At 38.3% G+C, this 6215-nt stretch overlaps 1 long non-coding RNA gene across 1 annotated transcript; it reads right to left on the bottom strand.

Annotated features, from left to right (window-relative positions):
• Positions 1–2961: 2961 nt before the first annotated feature.
• Positions 2962–5932, bottom strand: LOC121838249. The gene is made up of 3 exons (XR_006078428.1): positions 5903–5932; positions 4106–4144; positions 2962–3094 (listed from the first exon to the last, which is right to left on the bottom strand). It is a non-coding gene; the product is annotated as an uncharacterized LOC121838249 (long non-coding RNA).
• Between the last annotated feature and the right edge of the window lie 283 nt (positions 5933–6215).

The following is a 6215-nucleotide window of genomic DNA, read 5'->3' as shown; positions in this document are numbered from 1 at the left end:
TGGAATAATTCGCAAATTCTAATTTTCGCGACGCGCTGGGATCGAAATATAGATTTTAATGTTTTTACATTTTGCCGGAATTGTTCACGGGACCTATTTTTCGGAATTGTAGGCGATTCGCGAACTTTGCGAGAATTAGGTCCTCACGAAAATAAAGTCGTTTACAGTATTTTAAAGTGAAGAAACTGCCTTGATTCGCTTTGTCCTGAGTGGTGCTACCCAGAGGAGCAATAACATGTATTTTATGAGCCGTTTGTGTGGATATTGTTTTAGGGACTGCGCCGAATTGTTATTAGCTGTACCAATGCTTTTTAGTAAGAGATATCGTCCACGAACTTCAAAACACTGTTTCCCCTTTGACAGACTCCCGAGAAGAAGATCGAATACTTGGAACCTTAATAAGCGCAGAGGTGGTCACCGAAAAAATGATTACCTTCAATATGTAGGCTATATAAGGCTCTAGAGCAGTCAACGGGACTGTGAATGAGCTGTTTAGTGCGTCATGGTGTTTGTGTTTGTGTTCGTTTCTAATGTAGCTTTGTGAGATGTATTTAGTAGTGCCTTCAAATACCACAGGGACACCATTTGCTGACAAAATCGAAAATAAAAAAAAATTGTGCAACCGGTTTTTAATGCACAAATGGCATCTTGAGTGTGAAGGGATAATAGTTTTGGTATATCTAAAATATTTTTTGATACATATTTATAATGTATTTTGAATACCTTACGCGCGTATTTCGAGTGCGGCCAAAATAATACAGAATAAATACAAAATGAATATTCGTATTCAATATATTTCAACTTCGTTTGAAGTACGGTCTCTTTTTGCTAAGGGATATTACAGCTTCATTGATCACCTCCATCGCTTACAGAGACAAAACGTGTTCTCCAAGACGTTGTCACTGTGAATCAATTGGGCTTAAATAGGTCTAATATAATTGTTTCCACCGTTGATTGAGCATAAAACAGGATTTTTGGTACCCCGACATCTGACTTCTGATCATCAAAGAGCTCTAATTTTTCTTTTTATGAATGTTTATTGAAGTGTATGTACAAATGAGAAATATTAAAAAAATATCAAAAGGGAAAAAAGGAAGTATATATATATATATATATATAGAGAGAGAGAGAGAGAGAGATTATGATATACGTGCCTGATTTAAATCACCACAGCGAAAACAAGGTGATTAAAATCATGATATAAGTCAAGATGTAAATCAACTTGATTGTTATTCTCCAACTTGCTAAGAAGTTATGGCGTATCTAAAATATGTGGGTATGTGGACGATTTTTTAATTGTCAGCCTAGCAGTATACATTTCTTTATGTCACGTCATCACTGAGATGGAAGTTTTTGAGCTTAAGCGCTTGCGGTATAACAGTTTCTGAAAGGCAGATGCACTCCTGGAACCTCAAACTAAGACTTGTGAATGACCATATCTGCTGGTCGCACGAGACACGATCTAAAGAAAGCGTTCTGTAATAACGTCTGTGCATTCTAAGACAGCCAAAATGCCATGGTTTGTACAGGCTTGAAAGCTTCCCTCAAAAGTCCCTGCAGGCATAACGTGCAGTTTCCCACAACATAAAAGACCCATTCGCGTAGACAGCTTAAGCGACGACTCTCAGCATACTCTGACAAAGAACACTGTATTTAAAGGGAGAATAAAATTTCATTTCTTTCCTCACACTGATGAATCTGAGCCTGTCCAAGGCGTATTCAGCACAAGCGCCTGAGACTGCCCCGTCGAGTGGGTGTTTTATATATTTGGATACTGTACAAGGACAGTGAGATGTCAGTAGTCCTATCGGATATATCGTGGCGAATATACTAAAAGTCATTTGTATTAAGGAGCCAGATTTAAACGACATTTCTTATACAGTTTTTCTAATTACGCTACATTTGGCAGTGCGCCTTGCTTACGTATATTGCTGGTTTTTGTCATTTTACGTGCTTTTTCCAAACTCGAAAATAAGCCACATGAAGTACTTAGCACAAAGAAGATATTGTCACGAATTGAAAACATTAGGCAAATGAAAAACTAAAAATACATTTATGGAGGCGAGCTTGAGCCTACATACTGAAGGGAAAGGAACCAATACCTTGCGTCGGGGACGAAAGGGTGACTGACCGGAGCAGCGTGTTGCCGCTGCTCTTATACACGCGGTACATTCAGGAATGTTCTGAAGCAGAGCGAGCAATAAAGTAATGGGTTGGAACTTTAAGAAACTAACAAGAAAAACATGTATATATGAAAAAAAAAAAAAGAAGATCCAGGCTTAGCGTTGTTCGAACCCCGTTCCGCCGTGTGGCAGCCGCGCGCGTTGCCAACTCGTCCATGCATGCGGTAATTTACATACGAAGGTAACATTTTTTACACAAATTTTAGGTGTTTGCATGGGAGGTATGATAAGCAGACGCTTACGAAGACGTCGATCACTTGAAGGTTTTTATTTTGTGTTTCGGGCTAGTGTACAGCAGCAGACAAAATAATTCACAAAAGTAAATTCTCAATCGGTCGCATGCGCCTCTCTAGATACATAGATCATGACTTTGGTCGCATGATCGGCCACTTCCTGAGAGAGAGATATGATGTCGTAGAGCACATTTTTACATCGATTAATAGTATCTTCAGATATAAAAAAAAACTACAAGAGTTTACATACTTCTTGTTGTCATTCTTGCAGTCTTATTTGTGTGTTTTCAACGTGCCGTCATTTATAATAGGATGACTAGGACGACCACCGTTGACCGTAATGGTACGCACGAACAACTTCCTTCAAGTGCCTTTGTCTCAATCTTTAAAATCTAGGAAACGGCGTAGGACGAATCTGCGAACCAACAATATGTATGTTATGTTAGTTGTTTCAAATAAAGTTGTGCAAAAGAAAAAAGTGGATTTTAAAAGGTTTTGTTTCAAAGTTTATTTCGCATTAGAGCACCCCGAGGCGTGGACACGCCGTGCTGTAACGGGCCACTGCATCTTTGAAAGGTCTTACAGCGATCTCCGGGAGAAGCCCTCTTGGTCCCATTTATGGCTTGGGGTCTGCGAGTTCGCCTGGCGAATTCCCTTCATCTCCTCTGGAAGGCGAACCTGCGGTCCGAAAAAAACAGTTTGAAGAAGTAAATTTTAATTGAACGCAATGATCCTTCTGTGCTTTAGAGACTTTTGAGATTGCTAAATTATTATAAAAAAAGGCTACATTTTTGAACGAGTTGGTAATGATTGAATATGGTTAAAATAGCGCGCATATAAAAGTAAACAGAGAAGACAGTTGTCTCTTCTATCTCCTCTGTTCCTTTCTATTTGCTCGCAATTTTAACCATGCTCAGCCATTGTCTGCTTTGTGGTCTATGTCAAAATGACAAAGTAAAGCTAAAAGAAAAAAGAACTCTCTTTTGCAGATTACTGTCAATGAATGCATCACTTTTTTTCTAAAGTGTGGACAGTTCGCAAGCTTAGGGGCATTAAGCTGTAAAAAAAAAATGCGGCTTAATATGTCATACTTAACTGAGGATACTAAATTTTAGTAATTTAAAATTGAGACAATGATGAAGCGGACGCTCACGCTGAATATGGTTTTGAATAAGAACGAGTTAGTGGTGATTTCTGACGTATTTTTACATCCGTGACTTTTTGACCCAAACAAATCTACAGACGCGACAAAAAAACGCTTTGTGTTACGTCGTTCGCAGAAGATTCGTCTGCCTTGCGTGTGCCGCTTCGGAGGCAACGCAGGCAGCCATTTTGCCTGCTAGGGTAAAGCTCGTAGAAAGCGAGCTTTACCCTAACTTTTGGGATTTCTGTATAATACGTGATGGTTCCCCCTTGCACCGAACGTGACGGAAAGGAGGGGATTCCGCGCTATTTTGAAAGCGCATTTGTGGCTATCTTGGCGCATCAATCTGAAAAAAATTTTGATATTCGTAATACCGGGGGCCCAGTAAAGCCGATTTAAATATTTTTTCTCAATAACAAAACTGCTCCAGTTGCGCTGTAATCAGTGTTCTGTGAGGTATGATATTTCGTTGTAACTTAGTTTTACCCAAAATGACCGAACTTACCGCATACAAAACCCACGAGGTTTGATAACACGTCGCTTACCGTTGGCAACGATTTCGCTCAGCTGATTGTAAAGGACCTCTGTGATTAAAAAGAAAAAGATAATTGTTGCAATTTGTAACTACACAAATATAATATACATATTCTCGATTTTTATCTCCGTTTCATTTCAAGTAATTTATGTTAACCAGCTCAAGGTGTTGAAATCGTTTAGAGAACATATTCGTGAAAGTTTTGCTTCGTGCGAAAAAAATATTTATATTTATTTCACACCAAGCAAAACTTTCACAAACTTTCACTGTGCTTGCGCAGGGCGTTAAAAGCATTTATAAATGCTTTTAACGCCTGGGAAATGACAGTCAGGAAATACTCGATGAGAAGGCTTTATGCCACTTTTTTATTAAATGTTGACTTGAACAAGATTTGGGGACTCTGAAAGATATTTTAATGATGACAAAATATGAGTGATTAAAAACAGTCATCTTAAACTGCGCAAATATAATGGATCGAAATACCTAATTGGCCTTTTTATCTCTTCTTTATAAATCATTACACATATCGCTAAAGTGGTTTTCCAACGATTATTTGAGCTACCTGAACTAACGAAATCTTCGGAATCACTGGCCTTTATCTTTCCTGCGTGCTATTTAGTATCGCGAAATAGTTACAGTGAAATGAATAAGTGTGATTGATACCAAAACCAACATTGAAATATACCCGCGCTTTTCATTGCCGTGATATCTGTTGAAAGCATAATTTCAGGTCACGTGGGCTGTCTAAAAATGTACGATGCCGAGCATTTGTTCCCTGCTGCAAGCACGGAACAAATGCTCGGTATTTGTTCCGCTGTTCCGCAAAGGCATAAACACCTGAATTCCGCTGACGTGACTTTCTTATTGCAGCAAGTAGCGATTTTCACTTTGAAAAACAGGCTGAGGACCAACATTGTTAAATATTAACTTCGAAAAAAAAGATTTTCCACCCAAAATTTAGGCTACAATTTCAGCAATGTTTGTCGCTGTGTTTATTACATTTTCAGGCAAATCTCAGACTATAAGAAAATTCCGGAGTACCCCCTTTATATAACAAAACATAAAAATCTTAATTTTCAAGTTAAAGACTTTCGTCTCAGGTTATGACAGTTAACTTTGCCGTTTACAGGAGAGACAGTAGCACAACTTTATGGCTTACTAACTTGCGGCAATTTACAAGTGCATGTATTAATCTCATTTATTGGGATGCCATTCCTTATGTTTTTCGTGTAAGGTGTGCTTTTTTTTTTGCAGGTTAATAAAAAAATTTAGTTGATGTATGAGCAGAGATATAAACCTGCAGCGGCGACATTTCCATCGTTTATATTCGGTCACCTACAAAACGTTTTTTTTTCTGTTAGCTCATTAAGTTTCCCACATTTGTTTCTCATGCAGCTTGAGCCCATAAACAGAAATAGCCTAATAAAGTGTAGCAATTAGTCTGGGGTTCAGCCTAACTTTCATATAGATTTTTTTGCCCTGTACGGTAGTACGTTGCTAAGCATAACTTCAGTGTGTATATTTATAGTGCGACATGGTGCATGCCGATTGATTAGATTGTATAGTGCCGTGAATGTTTGATCTTTATGAGTTGAAGGTTTATGGGCTTCAAAATAAAATGAGTATGAGGAGTTCTCTGCTGCCATGTCAAAACAGTATTGTTTTTTGTCGTAATTTAGACTTATTCAGAACACGATCAATTTTCACAAGGTTGTGAAGAGAAGGGAAGTGTGTCGATGAAAGGATCTTGGTGAAGTTAAGGTGGAAACTATTTCTGAGTGCTAAAACTCTGATATGAATTACTGACCGAGATCGCTTTTTCCCACATTGACATTTCCTGCAAAGCAGAAAAATATTCGTGCATTAGAACTGATAGTAACAAGCAGTTTGGTATGCAATGAAGGTAGTTAGGTAAAACATTTTGCTGCAAAAGACATTATACTGGGCACAGTAACATTGCAAAGAAATTTTTTTTGTTTGGTTCGACAGTTAGTCCATACTTATATATTAAACTCGGTGGCATTCTTTATGTCACCTCCTGAAAATTTCCAGTCGTCCCTTTAAAACGAATGAGCTTGCACGGGAGATTTGGGCACACGTACGCTCCTCCAATGCTTATC

The sequence above is a fragment of the Ixodes scapularis genome, unplaced genomic scaffold (assembly GCF_016920785.2).
Source record: "Ixodes scapularis isolate PalLabHiFi unplaced genomic scaffold, ASM1692078v2 PGA_scaffold5__190_contigs__length_132052651, whole genome shotgun sequence".
NCBI classification, from domain to species: domain Eukaryota; kingdom Metazoa; phylum Arthropoda; class Arachnida; order Ixodida; family Ixodidae; genus Ixodes; species Ixodes scapularis.
Note: the sequence above shows the minus strand (reverse complement) of the source record. Positions and strands in the feature narration are given on the sequence as shown.